The following is a 26,297-nucleotide window of genomic DNA, read 5'->3' on the forward strand; positions in this document are numbered from 1 at the left end:
AGTTGTAAATATATATATATACAGGACACGACAAGACGAGGACAAAAGACGTCTGAACTGCTATGCGACCTTGGGCTCAGGTTCCATCTAGGTTCCATTCCAAACAGAACCCTATTTCTCATCTAGGTTCCATTCCAAACTGCATCCTATTTCTCATGTAGGTTCCATTCCAAACAGAACCCTATTTCTCATCTAGGTTCCATTCCAAACAGAACCCTATTTCTCATCTAGGTTCCATTCCAAACAGAACCCTATTTCTCATCTAGGTTCCATTCCAAACAGAACCCTATTTCTCATGTAGGTTCCATTCCAAACAGAACCCTATTTCTCATCTAGGTTCCATTCCAAACAGAACCCTATTTCTCATCTAGGTTCCATTCCAAACTGCATCCTATTTCTCATCTAGGTTCCATTCCAAACAGAACCCTATTTCTCATGTAGGTTCCATTCCAAACTGCATCCTATTTCTCATCTATTTTCCATTCCAAACAGAACCCTATTTCTCACGTAGGTTCCATTCCAAACAGAACCCTATTTCTCATCTAGGTTCCATTCCAAACAGAACCCTATTTCTCATCTAGGTTCCATTCCAAACTGCATCCTATTTCTCATGTAGGTTCCATTCCAAACAGAACCCTATTTCTCATCTAGGTTCCATTCCAAACTGCATCCTATTTCTCATCTAGGTTCCATTCCAAACAGAACCCTATTTCTCATCTAGGTTCCATTCCAAACAGAACCCTATTTCTCATCTAGGTTCCATTCCAAACAGAACCCTATGTCTCATCTAGGTTCCATTCCAAACAGAACCCTATTTCTCATCTAGGTTCCATTCCAAACTGCATCCTATTTCTCATCCTATTTCTCATTTTCAGGGACCTGCACGGGCAGGGTGTAGTGGTGTGTATATAGATGATATTCTAATATACTCCGCCACAAGCGCCGAGCATGTGTCCCTGGTGCGCAAGGTGCTTGGTCGACTGTTGGAGCATGACCTGTACGTCAAGGCTGAGAAATGTCTGTTCTTCCAACAGTCTGTCTCCTTCCTAGGTTATCTCCTGTCAGCGTCAGGCGTGGAGATGGAAAATGACCGCATTTCAGCCGTGCCAACTACTCCCAGAGGTTTATCCAGGGCTTTGGTCAGGTAGCGGCTCCCATTACCTCCTTGCTGAAGGGGGGACCGGTGCAACTGCAGTGGTCAGCTGGGGCTTTTAGTCACCTGAAGGCTCTGTTTACCTCAGCTCCCGTGCTGGCTCATCCTGATCCCTCCTTGGCATTTATAGTAGAGGTGGACACGTCCGAGGCTGGGGTAGGAGCCAGCGCTCTTACCCCAGCCTGTCTCAGCGCTCGGGTACGCCACCAAAGCTCCGCCCCTGTGCTTTCTTTTCGAAGAAGCTCAGCCCGGCGGAGCGAAACTATGATGTGGGGAACCAAAAGCTGTTGGCTGTTGTCAAGGCTCTGAAGGCGTGGAGGCATTGGCTTGAGAGAGCTAAACACCCTTTCCTCATTTGGACTGACCACCGCAATTTGGAGTACATCCGGGCGGCGAGGAGACTGAATCCTCGCCAGGCAAGGTGGGCCATGTTTTTCACCCGTTTTGTTTTCACCCTAACCTACAGACCAGGTTCCCAGAACGCAAAGGCAGACGCACTGTCCAGGATGTATGACACAGAGGAGTGGTCCACGAATCCCACTCCCATACTTCCGTCTTCTTGCCTGGTGGCACCGGTGGTATGGGAGGTGGACGCGGACATCGAGAAGGCGTTACATACAGAGCCCACTCCCACCCAGTGTCCAGTTGGGCGTCTGTACGTTCCATCTGATGTCAGAGATTGTTTGATCTGTTGGGCCCACACGTCACCCTCCTCTGGTCATCCTGGCATCGGTCGGACAGTGCTCTGTCTTAGTGGGAAGTACTGGTGGCCCACATTAGCTAAGGACGTGGGGTTTTATGTTTCCTCCTGCTCGGTGTGCGCCCAGTGCAAGGCACCTAGTCACCTGCCCAGAGGGAAATTACAACCCCTACCCGTGCCACGACGGCTGTGGTCACACCTATTGGTGGAAACACCACGATCCTGGTCGTTGTGGATCGGTATTCTAAGTCCTGCCGTCTCCTTTCTTTGCCCGGACTCCCTACGGCTCTACAGACTGCGGAGGCCCTGATCAACAACGTCTTCCGGCACTACGGGGTACCTGAAGATATAGTTTCTGATCGAGGTCCCCAGTTCACATCTAGAGTCTGGAGGGCGTTTATGGAACGCCTGGGGGTCTCGGTCAGCCTCACCTCAGGTTTTCACCCCGAGAGTAACGGGCAGGTGGAGAGAGTTAACCAGGACGTGGGTAGGTTTCTGCGGTCCTATTGCCAGGACCGGCTGGGGGAGTGGGAGGCTTTCATCCCCTGGGCAGAGATGGCCCAAAACTCTGTCGTGTCTTTACTATCATTAAATTGAAGACTTCGTTTTGTGGAAAGGTTTCTACATAGATCCCAAAAGGGTTTTAACCTGAAACCAAAATGGTTCTATCTGGAACCAATAAGGGTTCTCCAATGGGGGCAGCCGAATAACCCTTTTATAGGTTCCAGATAGCACCTTTTCATCTAAGAGTGTAGAGTTGTTTTGAGGGGTCTCGAGTCTTACAACGTTGTGCCACCTTGACATTCCTCTGGAGGAGAGTACAACCTTAAATCTGCATAATATCTCAATTCAAGGTGAAGGTTAGGTGTAGACTATGCTGAGTGACTCCTATTCAAAAACTTTGCGATCGAAAATGCTGACAGGTAAAAAATATGCCACATAGGGTCCTCCCGAGGACGACAACTTGCTGACTTTTGGTTGGCAGGCCGTTTCTCTAAAGGTCACCTGAAGTGTGTCTGCCAGACAGAATGGGTATTGCCGAGGTTATGGTTTGCTGTGTCTAATAGACAGAATGGTATTGCTGAGGTCATGGTTTACAGTGTGTAGCCAGCCAACTAGAGGCTTGTCACCGTGCCACCTGGCCCCATCATCGACACCTTTCTATTCTCTATCTCATCTCATCCCATCACAGCAGGCCAGAGATCGATGTGATGGTCTCGTCTCGACCACTGCATTCTGCTACACTCATCAAAACCATGGTGTTTATAGACCACCAAGGACAGGGTATAAAGAGGCCCTGAACATTTTGTGGTGATGAAAGATTAACGTATCACTTTAACTAGGCCAAGGCTATTTTCATCTGCTACCTTGTGTTTTCTCACATTATAATGTCACCATGACGACTGATGATTATCATCAATAGGTAACACACTGACATACTTAGATATAGGTTCACTAAGGATGTGTCATTGTGACCGCACCCTGTGTGTCACATATTTCTTATAATCCTAGAATTCTGGCAACATCCATTGAACCATGAAACCAACACACACACACACACACACACACACACACACACACACACACACACACACACACACACACACACCTCTGGAGATGATGTCATTCTCAGTTGGTTAACCAGCGTGCTGCCTAACCCCACCACACCCATCCCCCTCCTATACTCCACCCCTTCCTCATCCACCTCCACCACTCCACCCCTTCCTCATCCCCCTCCTCCACTCCACCCCTTCCTAATCCCCCTCCTCCACTCCACCCCTTCCTCATCCCCCTCTCTCTCTCTCTCTCCCTCCACTCCACCCCTTCCTCATCCCCCTATCTCTCTCTCTCTCCCTCCACTCCATCCCTTTCTCATCCCCCTCCTCCACTCCACCCCTTCCTCAACCCCCTCCTCCACTCCACCTCTTCCTCATCCCCCTCTCTCTCCCTCCAATCTGCCCCTTCCTCATTCCCCTCTCTCTCTCTCTCCCTCCACTCCAACCCTTCCTCATCCCCCTCTCTCTCTCTCCCTCCACTCCAACCCTTCCTCATCCCCCTCTCTCTCTCTCCCTCCACTCCAACCCTTCCTCATCCCCCTCTCTCTCTCTCCCTCCAATCCACCCCTTCCTCACCCCCCTCTCTCTCTTTCTCTCTCTCTCCACCCCTTCCTCATCCCCCTCTCTCTCTCTCCCTCCACTCCACCCCTTCCTCATCCCCCTCTCTCTCCCTCCACTCCACCCCTTCCTCATCCCCCTCTCTCTCTCTCCACCCCTTCCTCATCCCTCTCTCTCTCTCTCTCTCTCTCTCCACCCCTTCCTCATCCCCCTCTCTCTCTCTCCCTCCACTCCACTTGAATTTATTTCCTTCTTAATGCCTTTAAGCCAATCAGTTGTGTTGTGACACGGTAGGGGTTGTATACAGAAAATACTCCTATTTGGTAAAACACCAAGTCCATATTATTGCAAGAACAGCTCAAATAAGAAAAGATAAACAACAGTCCTTCATTACTCTAAGACATGAAGGTCAGTCAATCCGGAAAATTACTAGACCTCTGAAAGTTTCTTCAAGTGCAGTTGCAAAAACTATCAAGCGCTATGATGAAACTGGCTCTCGTGAGAACACCCACAGGAAAGGAAGACCCACAGATACCTCTGCTGCAGAGGATACGTTTATTAGAGTTACCAGCCTCAGAAATTGCAGCCCAAATAAATGCTTCACAGAATTCAAGTAACAGACACATCTCAACATCACCTGTTCAGAGGAGACTGCGTGAATCAGGCCTTGAAATACAACAGCTGTAGTGGACCTTACTGTGAAATGCTTACCTACAAGCCTTTAACCAACAATGCAGTTTTAAGACAAATAAGTGTTAAGTAAAAAATAGATAAGTACATTTTTTACAAATAATAACAGGAGCAAGGCTATATACAGGGGGTACCGGTACAGAGTCAATGTGGAGGCTATATACAGGGGGTACCGGTACAGAGTCAATGTGGAGGCTATATACAGGGGGTACCGGTACAGAGTCAATGTGGAGGCTATATACAGGGGGTACCGGTACAGAGTCAATGTGGAGGCTATATACAGGGGGTACCGGTACAGAGTCAATGTGGAGGCTATATACAGGGGGTACCGGTACAGAGTCAATGTGGAGGCTATATACAGGGTATTACAGTACAGAGTCAATGTGGAGGCTATATACAGGGGGTACCGGTACAGAGTCAATGTGGAGGCTATATACAGGGGTACCGGTACAGAGTCAATGTGGAGGCTATATCACGGGTATTACAGTACAGAGTCAATGTGGAGGCTATATACAGGGGGTACCGGTACAGAGTCAATGTGGAGGCTATATACAGGGGGTACCGGTACAGAGTTAATGTGGAGGCTATATACAGGGTATTACAGTACAGAGTCAATGTGGAGGCTATATACAGGGGGTACCAGTACAGAGTCAATGTGGAGGCTATATACAGGGGGTACCGGTACAGAGTCAATGTATGGGTCACCGGTTAGTTGAGGTAATATGTACATGTAGGGAGAGTTAAAGTGACTATGCATAGATAATCACCAGAGTGTAGCAGCAGCGTAAAAGGGGGGGGGGGGGGGGGGGGGGGCGGGACAATGCTGTCACGTTCTGACCATATTTCTGTTATTTTATTATTTGTTTCAGTATGGTCAGGGCGTGAGTTGGGGTGGGCAGTCTATGTTTGTTTTTCTATGTTGGTTCTTGTGTTCGGCCCAGTATGGTTCTCAATCAGCGGCAGGTGTCGTTAGTTGTCTCTGATTTGAGAATCATACTTAGGTAGCCTGGGTTTCACTTTTGGTTTGTGGGTGTTTGTTTCCGTGTGAGTGTTTGGGCCACACGGTACTGTTTCGGTTTTCGTTTTGTTCACATCGTTTATTGTTTTGTATTTCAGTGTTCAGTTCGTTTTGAATTAATCATCATGAACACTTACCACGCTGCGCTTTGGTCCCATCCTTCTTCCACCTCTGAATGCCGTTACAAAATGAAAATAGTCTGGGTAGCCATTTGATTAGATGTTTAGGAGTCTCATGGCTTGGGGGTAAAAGCTGTTTTAGAAGCCTCTTGGACCTAGACTTGGTGCTCCGGTACCGCTTGCTGTGCGGTAGCAGAGAGAACAGTCTATGACTAGGGTGGCTGGAGTCTGACAATTTTTAGGGACTTCCTCTGACACCACCTGGTATAGAGGTGATGGATAGCAGGAAGCTTGGCCCCAGTGATGTACTGGGCCGTGTGCACTACCCTCTGTAGTGCCTTGCGGTCGGAGGCTGAGCAGTTGCTACACGAGGCAGTGATGCAACCATACTTTCGATGATGCAGCTGAAGAACGTTTTAAAGATCTGAGGACCCATGTATTTTCAGTCTCCTGTTGGAGTAGTGCCTGGCCATGCAGAGATGGCATCATCTGTGAATCTGTTGGGGCGGTATGCAAATTGGAGTGTGTCTAGGGTTTCTGGGATTACGGTGTTGATGTGAGCCATGACCAGCCTTTCAGAGCACTTCATGGCCACAAACGTAAGTGCTACAGGTCGGTAGTAATTTAGGCAGGTTACCTTAGTGTTCTTGGGTACAGGAACTATAGTGGTCTGCTTGAAACATGTTGTTACTACAGACTCAGTCAGGGAGAGGTTGAAAATGTCAGTGAAGACACTTGCCAGTTGGTCAGCGCATGCTCAGAGTACACGTCTTGGTAATCCGTCTGGCCCTGCGGCTTTGTGAATGTTGACCTGTTTAAAGGTCTTACTCACATCGGCTACAGAGAGCATGATCACACAGTTGTCCGGAAACGCTGATGCTCTCATGTATGTATTGCCTCAAAGCGAGCATAGAAATAATTTAGCTCGTCTGGTAGGCTCATGTCACTGGGCAGCTTGCGGCTGTGCTTCCCTTTGTAGTCTGTAATAGTTTGCAAGCCCTGTCACATAAGACGAGCGTCGGAGCCGGTGTAGTATGATTCAATCTTAGCCCTGTATTGACGCTTTGCCTGTTTGACGGTTCGTCGCAGGGCATAGCAGGATTTCTTGTCAGCTTCCGGGTTAGAGTCCCGCACCTTGAAAGTGGCAGCTCTACCCTTTAGCTCAGTGCAGATGTTGCCTGTAATCCATGGCTTCTGGTTGGGGTGTGCAGTTGAAGTTGGAAGTTTACATACACTCATTAAAAATTGTTTTTCAACCACTCCAACAATTCCTTGTTAACAAACTATAGTTTTGGCAAGTCAGTTAGGACATCTACTTTGTGCATGACACAAGTCATTTTTCCAACAATTTTTTACAGACAGATTATTTAACTTATAATTCACTGTATCACAATTCCAGTGGGTAAGAAGTTTACATACACTAAGTTGACTGTGCCTTCAAAACAGCTTGGAAAATTCCAGAAAATGATGTCATGGCTTTAGAAGCTTCTGATAGGCTAATTGACATCATTGGAATCAATTGGAGGTGTACCTGTGGATGTATTTCAAGGCCCCCCTTCAAACTCAGTGCCTCTGCTTGACATCATGGGAAAATCAAAAGAAATCAGCCAAGACCTCAGAAATAAAATTGTAGACCTCCACAAGTCTGGTTCATCCTTGGGAGCCATTTCCAACGCCTGAATGTACCATGTTCATCTGTACAAACAATAGTACGCAAGTATAAACACCATGGGACCACGTAGCCGTCATACCGCTCAGGAAGGAGACACGTTCTGTCTCCTAGAGATTAACGTACTTTGGTGTGAAAAGTGCAAATCAATCTCAGAACGACAGCAAAGGACCTTGTGAAGATGATGGAAGGAACAGGTACAAAAGTATCTATATCCACAGTTAAACAAGTCCTATATCGACATAACCTGAAAGGCCTCTCAGCAAGGAAGAAGCCACTGCTCCAAAACCTACATAAAAAAAACAGACTATGGTCTGCAACTGCACATGGGGAAAAATATTGTACTTTTTGGAGAAATGTCCTATGGTATGATTAAACAAAAATACAACTGTTTGGCCATAATGACCTTCGTCATGTTTGGAGGAAAAAGGTGGAGGCTTGCAAGCCGAAGAACACCATCCCAACCGTGAAGCACGGGGGTGGCAGCATCATGTTGTTGGGGTGCTTTGCTGCAGGAGGGACAAAATAATTGGCATCATGAGGAGGAAAATGATGTGGATATATTTAAGCAACATCTCAAGACATCAGTCAGGAAGTTAAAGCTTGGTCACAAATGGGTCTTCCAAATGGACAATGACCCGATGTATACTTTGTTGTGACAAAATGGCTTAAGGACAACAAAGTCGAGGTATTGGAGTGGCCATCACAAAGCCCTGACCTCAATCCCATAGAAAATGTGTGAGCAGAACAGAAAAAGTGTGTGTGAGCAAGGAGGCCTACAAACCTGACTCAGTTACACCAGCTCTGTCAGGAGGACTGGGCCAACATCCAACCAACTTATTGTGGGAAGCTTGTGAAAGGCTATTCGAAATGTTTGACGCAAATTAAACAATTTAAAGGCAATGTTATCAAATACTAATTGAGTGTATGTAAACTTCTGACCCACTGGGAATGTGAAAGAAATAAAAGCTGAAATAAATCATTCTCTCTACTGTTATTCTGACATTTCACATTCTTAAAATAAAGTGTTGATCCTAACTGACCTAAAACAGGGAATTTTTACTTGGATTAAATGTCAGGAATTGTGAAAAACTGAGTTTAAAAGTATTTGGCTAAGGTGTATGTAAACTTCCGACTTCAACTGTACGTACAGTCACTGTGGGAACAAAGTTGTCGATGCACTTATTGATAAAGCCAGTGACTGATGGGATGTACTCCTCAATGCCATCGGAAGAATCACGGAACATATTCCAGTCTGAGTTAGCTAAAAAGTCCTGTAGCTTAGCATCTGTGTCATCTGACCAGTTCTTTATTGACTGAAACGCGGGTGCTTCCTGCTTTAGTTTTTGCTTGTAAGCAGGAATCAGGAGGATATAATTATGGTCAGATTTGCTAAGTGAAGGGCGAGGGAGAGCTTTGTACGCATCTCTGTGTATGGAGTAAAGGTGGTCTAAAGTTTTTTCCACTCTGGTTGCACATTTAACATGCTGGTAGAAATTGGACCGCAGCGTGAAGGAAAAGTAAACCAGCCAACAAGTGCTCAGCATATGGGGGAACTCCTTCAAGACTTTTGAAAAAGCGTATTAACTGCCTTGCTCAGGGACAGAACGACAGATTTTTATCTTGTCAGCAAGTGCAGGTGGTGAGTTTAATAATAAACAGAAACATAGCCCAATACAAGAAACACCAGAAGCACATAGACATGAAACACATTGTCAATACTGCTTGTGGAAAGGAACTAAGGAGGTGACATACATAGGGGAGGTACAGTGCCTTGCGAAAGTATTCGGCCCCCTTGAACTTTGCGACCTTTTGCCACATTTCAGGCTTCAAACATAAAGATATAAAACTGTATTTTTTTGTGAAGAATCAACAACAAGTGGGACACAATCATGAAGTGGAACGACATTTATTGGATATTTCAAACTTTTTTAACAAATCAAAAACTGAAAAATTGGGCGTGCAAAATTATTCAGCCCCTTTACTTTCAGTGCAGCAAACTCTCTCCAGAAGTTCAGTGAGGATCTCTGAATGATCCAATGTTGACCTAAATGACTAATGATGATAAATACAATCCACCTGTGTGTAATCAAGTCTCCTATAAATGCACCTGCACTGTGATAGTCTCAGAGGTCCGTTAAAAGCGCAGAGAGCATCATGAAGAACAAGGAACACACCAGGCAGGTCCGAGATACTGTTGTGAAGAAGTTTAAAGCCGGATTTGGATACAAAAAGATTTCCCAAGCTTTAAACATCCCAAGGAGCACTGTGCAAGCGATAATATTGAAATGGAAGGAGTATCAGACCACTGCAAATCTACCAAGACCTGGCCGTCCCTCTAAACTTTCAGCTCATACAAGGAGAAGACTGATCAGAGATGCAGCCAAGAGTCCCATGATCACTCTGGATGAACTGCAGAGATCTACAGCTGAGGTGGGAGACGCTGTCCATAGGACAACAATCAGTCGTATATTGCACAAATCTGGCCTTTATGGAAGAGTGGCAAGAAGAAAGCCATTTCTTAAAGATATCCATAAAAAGTGTTGTTTAAAGTTTGCCACAAGCCACCTGGGAGACACACCAAACATGTGGAAGAAGGTGCTCTGGTCAGATGAAACCAAAATTGAACTTTTTGGCAACAATGCAAAACGTTATGTTTGGCGTAAAAGCAACACAGCTCATCACAGCTGAACACACCATCCCCACTGTCAAACATGGTGGTGGCAGCATCATGGTTTGGGCCTGCTTTTCTTCAGCAGGGACAGGGAAGATGGTTCAAATTGATGGGAAGATGGATGGAGCCAAATACAGGACCATTCTGGAAGAAGTCTGCAAAAGTCCTGAGACTGGGACGGAGATTTGTCTTCCAACAAGACAATGATCCAAAACATAAAGCAAAATCTACAATGGAATGGTTCAAAAATAAACATATCTAGGTGTTAGAATGGCCAAGTCAAAGTCCAGACCTGAATCCAATCGAGAATCTGTGGAAAGAACTGAAAACTGCTGTTCACAAATGCTCTCCATCCAACCTCACTGAGCTCGAGCTGTTTTGCAAGGAGGAATGGGAAAAAATGTCAGTCTCTCGATGTGCAAAACTGATAGAGACATACCCCAAGCGACTTACAGCTGTAATCGCAGCAAAAGGTGGCGCTACAAAGTATTAACTTAAGGGGGCTGAATAATTTTGCACGCCCAATTTTTCAGTTTTTGATTCGTTAAAAAAGTTTGAAATATCCAATAAATGTCGTTCCACTTCATGATTGTGTCCCACTTGTTGTTGATTCTTCACAAAAAAATACAGTTTTATATCTTTATGTTTGAAGCCTGAAATGTGGCAAAAGGTCGCAAAGTTCAAGGGGGCCGAATACTTTCGCAAGGCACTGTAATCAGTGAAGTGATGGAGTCCAGGTGTGCCTATTTGATGGAGTCCAGGTGTGCCTAATGATGAAGCGCAGGTGCGCATGATGATGAATGCCAGGTGCGCGTAATGACGAATGCCAGGTGCGCGTAATGACGAATGCCAGGTGCACGTAATGATGAATGCCAGGTGCGCATAATGACGAATGCCAGGTGCGCGTAATGATGAATGCCAGGTGCGCATGATGATGAATGCCAGGTGCGCGTAATGATGAATGCCAGGACAGGTGGTTAGTAAACCGGTGAAGTCGAATGCCGTAGGGGAAGAGCGAGAGTAGACGTGACATCTAAAATGTAGAAAATAGTAAAAATAAAGAAAAAACATTAAATGCGTAGGTGTATCCAAACGTTTGACTGACACTGTAAATCTACAGTATCTATCCAGTAGGTCATTTAGTAATTTAACTAATAGCCTATATACTCTGATCAGTCTCACACAGTATATCGATACATTCAGTAGTCTGTCATCTGAACTAGTATAATTACTCTACTCCTGCTGTGGTTTATGGGCTGGGTGGTTGATGGGCTGGATGGTTTATGGGCTGGGTGGTTTATGGGCTGGGTGGTTTATGGGCTGGGTGGTTGATGCACTGGATGGTTGATGGGCTTGGTGGTTGATGGGCTGGGTGGTTTATGGGCTGGGTGGTTGATGAGCTGGGTGGTTGATGGGCTGGGTGGTTGATGGGCTGGGTGGTTGATGGGCTGGGTGGTTTATGGGCTGGGTGATTTATGGACTGGGTGGTTTATGGGCTGGGTGGTTGATGGGCTGGGTGGTTGATGGGCTGGGTGGTTGATGGGCTGGGTGGTTGATGGGCTGGGTGGTTTATGGGCTGGGTGGTTTATGAGCTGGGTGGTTTATAGTCTGGGTGGTTTATGGGCTGGGTGGTTTATGTGCTGGGTGGTTGATGGGCTGGGTGGTTTATGGGCTGGGTGGTTTATGGTCTGGGTGGTTTATGGTCTGGGTGGTTGATGGGCTGGGTGGTTGATGGGCTGGGTGGTGTATGGGCTGGGTGGTTTATGTGCTGGGTGGTTGATGGGCTGGGTGGTTTATGGGCTGGGTGGTTGATGGGCTGGGTGGTTGATGGGCTGGGTGGTTGATGGGCTGGGTGGTTTATGGGCTGGGTGGTTTATGGTCTGGGTGGTTTATGGTCTGGGTGGTTGATGGGCTGGGTGGTTGATGGGCTGGGTGGTGTATGGGCTGGGTGGTTGATGGACTGGGTGGTTGATGGACTGGGTGGTTGATGGGCTGGGTGGTGTATGGGCTGGGTGGTTGATGGGCTGGGTGGTTGATGGACTGGGTGGTTGATGGACTGGGTGATTGATGGACTGGGTGGTTGATGGTCTGGGTGGTTGATGGGCTGGGTGGTTGATGGACTGGGTGGTTGATGGACTGGGTGGTTGATGGGCTGGGTGGTTTATGGGCTGGGTGGTTGATGGGCTGGGTGGTTGATGGACTGGGTGGTTGATGGACTGGGTGGTTGATGGGCTGGGTGGTTTATGGGCTGGGTGGTTGATGGGCTGGGTGGTTGATGGACTGGGTGGTTGATGGACTGGGTGGTTGATGGGCTGGGTGGTTGATGGACTGGGTGGTTGATGGACTGGGTGATTGATGGACTGGGTGGTTGATGGTCTGGGTGGTTGATGGGCTGGGTGGTTGATGGACTGGGTGGTTGATGGACTGGGTGGTTGATGGGCTGGGTGGTTTATGGGCTGGGTGGTTGATGGGCTGGGTGGTTGATGCTAAGAATACTGAAGTCTCAAGGCAGAATAATGTGTCTAAGGCTGGATAAACAGGATACGAGCAGTAGAAACCCATTCCTGTCTGTTTCTGTTTCCGCCCCAACCAGTCAGAACTAGATGACTAGAAGACACAGAGCAGAATGAAAAGCAACACTGCTGTGAAGTCCGTGTAAAAAAAGCACACGGTGAAACTCAATGTTTTGCTCGACTGGTGATGTTTGATATCTTCCAAATGTTTGTCTTTATAAGCCTAGTAAGTAATAGTCTAATGGGGATATTGAAAACCAAATAGGGAGCTTCTAAAAAAAAAAATGTTAACCAGAATGTATAGTGCTGTAATAAACCATGAATACTTGAGCAGTGCTTTTAACATATTGAGTTACTCCATCTCCGTTCTCTTTCCTTCAGGCCTATTTGTTCAACAGAACATGTACACAGACTGAGTGTCTCTATAGACTCTCTACTTCTCAATGAATCACTGCCACTTGTCTTTGCTGACTTAATGACTTTTTTTTAACTGGAGAGAAGCCCATTCAGGTAGGCTAGGCTCACAGGAGAGTTGCCACACAGCTGAGCCAGGTGAGTGAATAGCCTCACCTTCTCAAGGTGTGGCATTACACGCCAACACAGTTCAACTCATATAGACTGAATGACTGTGGAGGGGAGCTAGGAGCAATAGGTGAGACAGGTGAACGTGAGACGCTGACTCATGTCCTGAGGTGAATACAGAGTGACAGACTTAAAACTATATATATATATTTAACTAGGCACATCAGTTAAGAACAAATTCTTATTTACAATGACGGCCTACACCGGCCAAACCCGGACGACGCTGGGCCAATTGTGCGCCACCCAATCACAGCCAGTTGTGATACAGCCTGGATTTGAACCAGGGAGTAGTGACAGAAAAACTATTCTCTATGCTATCGCACCGCAAGCGGTACCGGAGAGCTAAGTCTAGGTCCAAAAGGCTCCTTAACAACTTCTACCCCCAAGCCATAAGACTGCTGACCAGTTAATCAAATGGCCACCGGACTATTTACATTGACTCCATTTTTATGCTGCTGCTACTCTGTTTACTATCCATGCATAGTCACTTCACCTTTACCGAAATGTACATATTACCTCAATTACCTCAACTAACCTCTGCCCCCGCACATTGACTCTGTACAGGTACCCCCTGTATACAGTGCATTGCGAAAGTATTTGGTCCCCCTTAAACTTTGCGACCTTTTGCCACATTTCAGGCTTCAAACATAAAGATATAAAACTGTATTTTTTTGTGAAGAATCAACAACAAGTGGGACACAATCATGAAGTGGAACGACATTTATTGGATATTTCAAACTTTTTTAACAAATCAAAAACTGAAAAATTGGGCGTGCAAAATTATTCAGCCCCCTTAAGTTAATACTTTGTAGCGCCACCTTTTGCTGCGATTACAGCTGTAAGTCGCTTGGGGTATGTCTCTATCAGTTTTGCACATCGAGAGACTGACATTTTTTCCCATTCCTCTTTGCAAAACAGCTCGAGCTCAGTGAGGTTGAATGGAGAGCATTTGTGAACAGCAGTTTTCAGTTCTTTCCACAGATTCTCAATTGGATTCAGGTCTGGATTTTGACTTGGCCATTCTAACACCTGGATATGTTTATTTTTGAACCATTCCATTGTAGATTTTGCTTTATGTTTTGGATCATTGTCTTGTTGGAAGACAAATCTCCGTCCCAGTCTCAGGTCTTTTGCAGACTCCATCAGGTTTTCTTCCAGAATGGTCCTGTATTTGGCTCCATCCATCTTCCCATCAATTTTAACCATCTTCCCTGTCCCTGCTGAAGAAAAGCAGGCCCAAACCATGATGTGGCCACCACCATGTTTGACAGTGGGGATGGTGTGTTCAGCTGTGTTGCTTTTACGCCAAACATAACGTTTTGCATTGTTGCCAAAAAGTTCAATTTTGGTTTCATCTGACCAGAGCACCTTCTTCCACATGTTTGGTGTGTCTCCCAGGTGGCTTGTGGCAAACTTTAAACAACACTTTTTATGGATATCTTTAAGAAATGGCTTTCTTCTTGCCACTCTTCCATAAAGGCCAGATTTGTGCAATATACGACTGATTGTTGTCCTATGGACAGAGTCTCCCACCTCAGCTGTAGATCTCTGCAGTTCATCCAGAGTGATCATGGGCCTCTTGGCTGCATCTCTGACCAGTCTTCTCCTTGTATGAGCTGAAAGTTTAGAGGGACGGCGAGGTCTTGGTAGATTTGCAGTGGTCTGATACTCCTTCCATTTCAATATTATCGCTTGCACAGTGCTCCTTGGGATGTTTAAAGCTTGGGAAATATTTTTGTATCCAAATCCGGCTTTAAACTTCTTCACAACAGTATATCGGACCTGCCTGGTGTGTTCCTTGTTCTTCATGATGCTCTCTGCGCTTTTGACGGACCTCTGAGACTATCACAGTGCAGGTGCATTTATACGGAGACTTGATTACACACAGGTGGATTGTATTTATCATCATTAGTCATTTAGGTCAACATTGGATCATTCAGAGATCCTCACTGAACTTCTGGAGAGAGTTTGCTGCACTGAAAGTAAAGGGGCTGAATAATTTTGCACGCCCAATTTTTCAGTTTTTGATTCGTTAAAAAAGTTTGAAATATCCAATAAATGTCGTTCCACTTCATGATTGTGTCCCACTTGTTGTTGATTCTTCACAAAAAAATACAGTTTTATATCTTTATGTTTGAAGCCTGAAATGTGGCAAAAGGTCGCAAAGTTCAAGGGGGCCGAATACTTTCGCAAGGCACTGTATACCCCGCTATTGTTATTTTATGGTGTTACTTTCGTTTACTTCGGTATATATATATATTTTTTAAACTCTGCATTGTTGGTTAAGGGCTTGCAAGTAAGCATTTCACAATAAGGCCTACACCTGTTGTATTCGGCGCTTGTGTCAAATAAAAATGTATTTGATAAGCTAGGAAGGCTGGTTCTACTGAATCTAGCCTTCATCACCATTCAGATTAGGGTGCTCCTTGGTCCTCTCTGCCCACCAGAGAGATAGAGAGAGAAAGGGGAGGAGAGAGATTCCAGCACAGCCAGAATGATGACCTGGTGATAAAATCAGACAGAAAAGAGGTCGAACACACAAAAACGTTCACACACACACACCGGCACAGTAATGACGCAATTAAAGCAATTATGTGTGTAGGTGTTAAAAGTCACAGTTTAAAAAGCCATTCTATTTTATGGCTTTTCTGTGTGTGACTAACAGAGTCTAATTTGCACCTGATTTAGTCCAAGAGCGTGAGTTTTATGGTGTGACTAAATTATTACTCAAAGAGTTAGTGTTCCTCTAAAAATAACATTTAAATCAACTTAATGAAACATCAAAATTGTTTATCTTCACCATTTAATTAAGAAATATTATTAAGAAACAGAAAGATAGCCTAGGTCTAGTAAAACACTTTTTCACAGCATTGTCATTCTCTGGAGAACCCAGTTCCTAACTGAATAACACCATGGTAACCAGCGCTAACTCCTGAAAGACATAATGGATACAGAAGACGGATCATTTATCAATGTCTGTGGCCCACTGTTCTAAATCATGGCCTTTAACTCTCAACAGAGTTTAATTCCAGTGCTGCATTCCCTAAAAACTGACACACATACACACTCACACACACACACACACACACACACACACACACACGCACACACACAAACATGCACTCACACACACACACATACACACTCACTAACACACACACACACACTAAAACCAAACACAGCCTGTGAGTTGGATTAACCCTTGAGGGGTCATCTGCTGCTGGGACCAGAGCAGGGCGGGTCTGTCTCTAATTAGCATATATAGCTAATAGACTAGGGGGAATAACCCTGCCACAGCTGGCCTAGAACTGTTTACTAAATCAACACTTTAAAACTGGTTTATGGCTGTCTAATCCTCATTAATAACGGCCCCAATTAAACCATCAACAACAGTGATGTGATTGCTATACTCAAGAATATATCTAGCACTGTCTTATTTACTTAAATGGAAATCAGACTTCTGCATATTAGATAAAGTGCACCAACATTTGCACTTAGGCCTATACTTTTTGTGAGAAAGTTTGCTATTCTTAGCAGCTTGGTTGAAGAGTAATCCTTAGCAACTTGGTTGTGCGTGAGGTGGATTCCCAGGTAACTATGACTCATTTACAAACTACACTGCAAACTACACTACACTGACTCTCATGTACAGGCCGCAATGTAATGAAAGAGAGAGGGAGGGAGGGAGAAAGAGAGAGAGAGAGAGTGAGAGAGGGAAATAGGGTGAGGGAGGGAGAGAGGGAGAGTCTACTGTTTGCTGATGATCTGATGCTTCTGTCCCCAACCAAGGAGGGCCTACAGCAGCACCTAGATCATCTGCACAGATTCTGGTAGACCTGGGCCCTGACAGTAAATCTCAGTAAGACAAAAATAATGGTGTTCTAAAAAAGGTCCAGTTGACAGGACCACAAATACAAATTCCCTCTAGACACAGTTGCCCTAGAGTATACAAAAAATGAGACATACCTCGGCCTAAACATCAGCGCCACAGGTAACTTCCACAAAGCTGTGAACAAGCTGAGAAACAAGGCAAGTGTCACGCCCTGGTCTTTATATTTTGTGTTTTCTTTATTATTTTGGTCAGGCCAGGGTGTGACATGGGTTTATTTATGTGGTGTGTTTTGTCTTGGGGTTTTCGTAGGTATCGGGATTGTGGTTTAGTGGGGTTCTCTAGCAAAGTCTATGGCTGTCTGGAGTGGTTCTCAATCAGAGGCAGGTGTTTATCGTTGTCTCTGATTGGGAACCATATTTAGGCAGCCATATTCTTTGCGTGTTTCGTGGGTGATTGTTCCTGTCTCTGTGTTTGTTGTCACTAGATAGGCTGTATAGGTTTTCACGGTCCGTTTCTTGTTTTTGTGTTTGTTGTCACTAGATAGGCTGTATAGGTTTTCACGGTCCGTTTCTTGTTTTTGTGTTGTTCGTTTTTCTTCGTCATTAAACATGTATGAAAATTACCACGCTGCATTTTGGTCCGACTCTCCTTCACCCGAAGAAAACCGTAACAGCAAGAAGGGACTTCTATGCCATCAAAAGGAACATAAATTGGGATCTGACAAAAGATACTTAAATCAGTAATAGAATCCATTGCCTTTTATGTTTGTGAGGTCTTGCGTCCGCTCACAAACCAAGACTTCACAAAATGTATTTTATTTATTTTTAATTTATCCGTTATTTTACCAGGTAAATTGACTGAGAATATGTTCTCATTTGCAGCAACGACCTGGGGAATAGTTACAGGGGAGAGGAGGGGGATGATTGAGCCAATTGTAAACTGGGGATTATTAGGTGACCGTGATGGTTTGAGGGCCAGATTGGGAATTTAGCCAGGACACCGGGGTTAACACCCCTACTCTTACGATAAGTGCCATGGGATCTTTAATGACCTCAGAGAGTCAGGACGCCCATTTAACGTCCCATCCAAAAGACGGCACCCTACACAGGGCAATGTCCCCAATCACTGCCATGGGGCATTGGGAATTTTTTTTAGACCAGAGGAAAGAGTGCCTCCTATTGGCCCTCCAACACAACTTCCAGCAGCATCTGGTCTCCCATCCAGGAACTGACCAGGACCAATCCTGCTTAGCTTCAGAAGCAAAAATGGGACAAACACCAAATTGAGACTCTTCATGCCGAATTCTGCTAAAAAATCTTCAGTGTACAACATAAAACACCAAATAATGCATGCAGAGCAGAATTAGGCCGATACTCGCTAATTATCAAAATCCAAAAAATATCTGTTAAATTCTACAACCACCTAAAAGAAAGATTCCCAAACCTTCCATAACAAAGCCATCACCTAATAAACCTGGAGAAGAGTCCCCTAAGCAAGCTGGTCCTGGGGCTCTGTTCACAAACACAAACAGACCCCACAGAGCCTCAGGACAGCAACACAATTAGACCCAACCAAATCATGAGAAAACAAAAAGTTAATTACTTGACCCAATGGAAATATTTTTTTTTAAACACAGAGCAAACTAGAATGCTATTTGGCTCTAAACAGAGAGTACACAGTGGCAGAATACCCGACCAATGTGACTGACCCAAACTTAAGGAAAGCTTTGACTACGTACAGACTCAGTGAGCATAACCTTGCTATTGAGAAAGGCAGGTGTAGGCAGATCTGGCTCTCAAGAGAAGACAGGCTATGTGCACACTGCACACAAAATGAGTTGGAAACTGAGCTGCACTTCCTAACCTCCTGCCAGATGTATGACCATATTAGAGACACATATTTGTGACATCACAGCAGCACGATTTGTGACCTACTGCCACAAGAAAAGGTCAACCAGTGAAGAACAAACACCATTGTAAATACAACCCATATGTACATTTATTTATTTTCCCTTTTGTACTAACTATTTTCACATCGCTACAACAGTGTATATAGACATAATTGTTATTATGTTATTAATAATTGTTATAATTGTTATTCTTTATTTCACTTTTGTTTATTATCTACTTAACTTGCTTTGGCAATGTTAACATATGTTTCCCATGCCAATAAAGCCCCTTGAATTGAAATTGAATTGAGAAAGAGAGAGAAAGAAATAAAGAGAGAGAGAGAGAGAGAGAGAGAGAGAGGGAGAGAGAGGTCTTTGTAGGGTCAGGAATAGGGCGGTATACCTTATTTTACTATATACCGGTATTTATATACAGACCGGAGTTTTTACTTTCCCTTCTACAGCGGTATTTCAAAGTTTGGTTTGTTAAATGTGATACGCACATCCGGCTTGTATAATGTCAATTTTTGTTGTTTACATGTAGTTTGCTACTTTGGTCATTCCTCTCCCTCTCCTCCTGCTGCTGCATGCTGCTAACCACACCAAGCCCTGCCCCCTGTCACTCAAGGAGAGAGCAGTTGTTGGACCATGAGCACTTTCTTGTCGTTCACTCCACATGGTCAGATGTGATGCAACAATGTTGGTGACATGCTGCTTTCCACAAGAGTTCTATAGTTACACTATTTGTTTGTGTATCTTACTGTTATAAAACTACTGTTTGCTAATTTGCTTTTCTTAGCAAAATAATGTATGTTAGCAACTAATGCTAATTGTTAGTTAGCTGGCTGGCTTGCAAAATGTACTAAAGAGTCAGAGCAAACGTAGCTAGTTAGCTAATACTGCCTGGTACCAGTGCTGATGTAGGCCTAGATAAGCATGTTTATGCAACAGTATCTTATCAGAGAGGAAAAGGCAAAACTGTAGTATGTTAGCTAGCTAGCTGCATGAAAGAAAGAAAACACTTAACGTAACATCTAATTATGGTCACCTGGAAACAGTGACCAACACTTTGATTCCTACCCTGTCAATAATTCCTCACTGGCTTATTCATTCGCTGTCATGTCAAGTGCTGCCCACTATATTCTAACTATAAAATTAGAATAATCATTATTGCAACAGTTCACCGATTAACTAGTCCTAGATTTTTTGGGGCCCATATCATGCTGTGTGGCACAGTGTGAAAATGAAAATAGTCGTGCAGGAAATGCAGAAATGTATGCAAACGCTGACAATTATTTTAGTTTGTAGTCGGATTGAACAGTGTTAATGGAGAAAGTCCCATTGAAATCACTCATAATTTATGTTGACACACTAGGGTCATGAACTACCCTAGGGTCATGAACTACACTAGGGTTATGAACTATCCTAGGGTCATGAACTACCCTAGGGTCATGAACCACACTAGGGTTATGAACTACCCTAGGGTCATGAACTACCCTAGGGTCATGAACCACACTAGGGTTATGAACTACCCTAGGGTCATGAACTACCCTAGGGTCATGAACTACCCTAGGGTCATGAACCACACTAGGGTTATGAACTACCCTAGGGTCATGAACCACACTAGGGTTATGAACTACCCTAGGGTCATGAACCACACTAGGGTCATGAACCACACTAGGGTCATGAACCACACTAGGGTCATGAACCACCCAGAAAGTCTTTTTAGAACATTTATTATTCAGAAACATAAAATACTGTTAAATACTATCAAATATGTGACAAATATCATGACATGATATTTTGGCCATTTCGTCCAGTCCCAGTCAGGAGGCGTGGCTGTGAAGGAAGCATCCTTATTTGCATATCTGTGCTATTTCAACCCAGCAGCACTGAGACAGACAGGTTTAGAGAAATGTATTGGTCTCATCAGGTCTGGAGCCTTACAAAAATACAAACCAGACCTCAGGATAGAACTGTACAGACACACACACACACACACACACACACACACACACACACACACTCCACAAAGTCAAGTCACCACAATGCAATGCAAGTCTTACTGTACATGTGCAACTCAACTGCATCATATTTCAGAGCCTTGGGTGGAATCCCATTCCAGATTCCAGACCACCAATGATATAAGTGAATGCAGACAGTGGCTCCTGGAAATAGAACACAAGTGACTGCTGTACTATACACACAGAGACACGCAATATAACATGCCTATAGGCTACATAGTTTCTGTTCAGACTCCACTCAATGCTCGGTGTCATCACCGAACCTGAAATCAGCATGTAGCCTATATGAATGGAAGGGTAGCCTCACGCACGGTTGTATACATAGGGACACGCAATGTACAGGCAAGTATGGTTTCAGGCATAGTTTTAATTCAGGCTTCAATCAATCAATGATCTTTAATAACCCATTCCATCAAAGATCTTTAATAACCCATCCCAGCAAAGATCTTTAATAACCCACCCCATCAAAGATCTTTAATAACCCACCCCATCAAAGATCTTTAATAACCCATCCCATCAAAGATCTTTAATAACCCATCCCATCAAAGAGCTTTAATAACCCATCCCATCAAAGATCTTTAATAACCCATCCCATCAAAGAGCTTTAATAACCCATCCCATCAAAGATCTTTAATAACCCACCCCATCAAATATCTTTAATAACCCACCCCATCAAAGATCTTTAATAACCCACCCCATCAAAGATCTTTAATAACCCATCCCATCAAAGATCTTTAATAACCCATCCCATCAAAGAGCTTTAATAACCCATCCCATCAAAGATCTTTAATAACCCATCCCATCAAAGAGCTTTAATAACCCATCCCATCAAAGATCTTTAATAACCCACCCCATCAAATATCTTTAATAACCCACCCCATCAAATATCTTTAATAACCCACCCCATCAAAGATCTTTAATAACCCACCCCATCAAAGATCTTTAATAACCCACCCCATCAAAGATCTTTAATAACCCATCCCAGCAAACAGAGGTCTGGAAAAATAAGTTGCATGTAAAGCATCCATTGGTGTTTCAACACTTATAGGCTAGGCTTATGCGGTATGCATTCCTCCATCTCTCCAGGTTAAGAAAGATCAACTTTAGATATGTGTGTATAGAGCTAGTTATCCCCAAGAGGAGAGGGGGAGTGTCACCAGACTCAAACTGACTCAAAAATGCAATTACACTGACAGCAGGATCCACCAGAAACTCCTCCCCTGTCCTGCCCCCCCACCACTACTACCAAGCCTACCCACTACTTCACCCTAGCAATACGGCCACCTCTCCCTAGCCTAACCCCCCCACCACCTCCCAGCCAACCCCCCACGACCAAGCCTCTTTGAAGGCCTTTTGTTTGCTTGCCTGTCTCGCGCCCCTTGCTTGCTCTCTCTCCCTCCTCTTTCTTAAGGGGTAGAGGAGCCAGAAATGTGGCGAGGGCTATGTGGGGGATCTTTTTGAGTGGAGACGAGGCAGAACAATAGTTTTCTGTAGTTGTTGGTTGGATTCATTCTTTAAGAGCATGCCAGCTCTAGAATTCCCACTCCTCCCCTTCTTCCATCCATCTGCCCATCCTCCCACTCTGGCACAGTGGTCTCTCATTTAGCACCTCGGTAACGGTTTTAATGTTTGTCTACTAAAGTCCCCAGGGCTTCCTTGGCATCTGGATGCCCTGACTGAAGCTACAGAACTCAGCATCCAGTCAGCAACTAACTAACTGTTCCCCTTGGACTTCAAACATCAGACCTACACATCCCCTCCTCTCCTCATCCATCAGCTTGGCTCTGGCTTACTAACTGATTGACTGAGTCAGTCAGACTGACTGGCTCTGACTGACTGACTGACTGACACTGACTGAGTGAGGAGAGAGCTGGGATAGTGGAGAGAATATAGAATATAGAATATATACATATTTTTGTATGTGCAGATAGAGTAATCATTCCCTACAGTGAGTCTCATGTTGACACACAGTCCATGCCAGTCATGGAGACAAGCTATGGAGATCCAGACTGTCTGACAGTGATGAGCATAGGGTTGTACAGTACAGTGTCAGTCCGGGGCATAGACGGACGGTTTGGTTCAGGGGCTTAGCGTAACATCAGCTTAGAGAGGCTAGAGAGGTGAGCCCTGCCCAGCCCCATTCCGCCACAGGCAGACAAGCACACACAATATTGCTGTTACGCAATGATGCACAAACATGGCCAAAAAAATGTGTTTGTGTGCAGATTAAAAACAGCTCCGTTTGCTAACATGCTGTTAGGATACGGGATATCTACCTTCAGGGTTTTAAGATTCTAAAATTCCTGGAATCTCAAAAGACACCAGCTGTGGAATCAGAACATAGAACAATATTTCCTTGAGGAAGTGCACCCGTGTTGCGTTCCTAAAACAAACGAATCAGAGGCTGGAATTAGGCGGCCTGTCTGTTTGTATGCTACAGCACGAAACAGACTGTATTTATCCTAAAGAACAAATCATTGTGGTGAGTGAGTGAGTGAGTGAGTGAGTGAGTGAGTGAGTGAGTGAGTGAGTGTGCGTACGTACGTGAGCGTGGGTGGGGTAATGGTGGTGATGTGCAGATTAAACTAGGCTTAGCATCCTATTTCATCATGGTATTTCATACAACACTCTGCTAAAGCCTGGGTATTTAGGTCTTAGAACAGCACATTCATTGATTTCTAGTCGGCTTGATGCATTTCAAATGTCCCCTAAGCAGAGAGACGGAGACCCTTAGCAGAGAGACGGAGACCCTTAGCAGAGAGACGGAGACCCTTAGCAGAGAGTTAGAGACCCTTAGCAGAGAGTTAGAGACCCTTAGCAGAGAGTTAGAGACCCTTAGCAGAGAGACGGAGACCCTTAGCAGAGAGTTAGAGACCCTTAGCAGAGAGTTAGAGACCCTTAGCAGAGAGTTAGAGACCCTTAGCAGAGAGACGGAGACCCTTAGCAGAGAGTTAGAGACCCTTAGCAGAGAGTTAGAGACCCTTAGCAGAGAGACGGAGACCCTTAGCAGAGAGTTAGAGACCCTTAGCAGAGAGTTAGAGACCCTTAGCAGAGAGTTAGAGACCCTTAGCAGAGAGACGGAGACCCTTAGCAGAGAGTTAGAGACCCTTAGCAGAGAGTTAGAGACCCTTAGCAGAGAGTTAGAGACCCTTAGCAGAGAGACGGAGACCCTTAGCAGAGAGTTAGAGACCCTTAGCAGAGAGTTAGAGACCCTTAGCAGAGAGACGGAGACCCTTAGCAGAGAGTTAGAGACCCTTAGCAGAGAGACGGAGACCCTTAGCAGAGAGTTAGAGACCCTTAGCAGAGAGTTAGAGACCCTTAGCAGAGAGTTAGAGACCCTTAGCAGAGAGTTAGAGACCCTTAGCAGAGAGACGGAGACCCTTAGCAGAGAGTTAGAGACCCTTGGCAGAGAGTTAGAGACCCTTGGGAGAGAGAGAGAGACCCTTAGCAGAGAGTTAGAGACCCTTAGCAGAGAGTTAGAGACCCTTGGGAGAGAGAGAGAGACCCTTAGCAGAGAGTTAGAGACCCTTGGGAGAGAGAGAGAGACCCTTAGCAGAGAGTTAGAGACCCTTGGGAGAGAGAGAGAGACCCTTAGCAGAGAGTTAGAGACCCTTAGCAGAGAGTTAGAGACCCTTGGGAGAGAGAGAGAGAGAGAGAGAGAGAGAGAGCGAGAGAGAGGGAGAGAGAGAGAGGGAGAGACAAACATCCAATTGAAATACTGCATACAGAGTTTTGCAAGACTGTAATGCGAGTGCAAAGAAAATAACTCATGTAGATCAGAATTGGGCCAATACCCCCTCCATATTTGAATAGAAAAAAAGAGCCATCAAATTGTGCAACCATCTAAAAACAAGCGACCCTAAAACATTTCATCACACAGCTCTACAATGTCAAGAGATGAAACAAGAGAACAGTCCCCTCAGTCAGATGGTTCTGAAGCTCACTTCACTAACCCAACCAACCACAGAGAGACATAGAGCCTCAGGACAGCACTCAGAAAATCTGGCCCAACCAAATCATCACAAAGCAAAAATAAAAATATAATCACCTATTGGAAAGACACCACAGAATATGGAAGTAAACGTCAATGCTATTTGGCTCTAAACAGATAGTACATGGTGGCAGACTATCTGACCACTGTGACTGATAGAAAACTGAGGAAAACAGTGACTAGGTACAGACTCAGTGAGAACAGTCTGGCTATAGAGACCGGTCGTCACAGACAAACCTGGCTGCCCAGAGAAGACAGGTTGTGCTCACTCTGCTCCAGGGGAGAGGTAGAGACAGAGCTGCATTTCCTATTACACTGTGACAAATACTCAGACATAAGAGAATCTTTCTTTCCACAAAATTTTAAATCATTACAAAAAATTTGAAACTAAAAAAAATGAAGAAAAAAAAATCTCATATTTATTGGGTGAAAAGACAATGTTTTGGCAGCCAAATATGTGTCCTCCTGCTACAACCTGAGGGACAGCTAGTGAAAATGTAATGCAATGTAATGTCATTAATATTTCCCATTTTGTTTTTGGCTTTCATACCATGTCATGGGGCTTCTCTGTCATGTTTACTGCCTTACAACTATTGCTTTAATGGATTATTATTCTCATTGATATTGATGCATTATTGCTGTTGGTCACACTTTTTTTGTTATATGTATACTTTGACAATGTAACTAATTTAACTTATCATGTCAATAAAGTCCCCTGAATTGAATTGAAATTGAGAGAAAGACCCTAAGCAGGCCAGAGACAAAGAGAGAGAGAGAGAGCGAGAGAGAGAGAGAGAGAGAGAGAGAGAGAGACAAAGAGACGAGAGAGAGAGAGAGAGAGAGAGAAAGAAAGATAGAGAAAGAAAGAAAGAAAGAAAGAAAGAAAGAAAGAAAGAAAGAAAGAGAAAGAGACGAGAGAGAGAAAGAGACGAGAGAGAGACAGCTCCCCAAGAGCCAAAGACAACAGGGATAATCAGTGAACTCATCCAAAATCAATTTTCCTGAGCCCTTCTAAAAGCGATTAAAATAGTCATCTCTTCTTCCTTCAGGGCCGTGATACTCAGTGACCTAATTCACCACACATCAATCTGATGGTAGGACACTGAAGAGGCTACTCAGGCATCCAGTGTGTGTGTGTGTGTGTGTGTGTGTGTGTGTGTGTGTGTGTGTGTGTGTGTGTGTGTGTGTGTGTGTATGTGTGTGTGTGTGTGTGTGTGTGTGTGTGTGTGTGTGTGTGTGTGTGTGTGTGTGTGTGTGTGTGTATGTATGTGTGTGTGTGTGTGTGTGTGTGTGTGTGTGTGATGTGCGTGCGTGCGTGCGTGTGTGTGCG

General features: G+C 44.7%; 1 protein-coding gene across 2 annotated transcripts in view; it reads right to left on the bottom strand.

Annotated features, from left to right (window-relative positions):
• Positions 1–26,297, bottom strand: part of LOC110529325 (coiled-coil domain-containing protein 85C-B) — a 99,901-nt gene that overhangs the window by 71,336 nt on the left and 2,268 nt on the right. The window lies entirely within an intron of this gene.

Source organism: Oncorhynchus mykiss, chromosome 8 (assembly GCF_057628025.1).
Source record: "Oncorhynchus mykiss isolate SJ-2025 chromosome 8, ASM5762802v1, whole genome shotgun sequence".
Classification (NCBI taxonomy): Eukaryota; Metazoa; Chordata; class Actinopteri; order Salmoniformes; family Salmonidae; genus Oncorhynchus; species Oncorhynchus mykiss.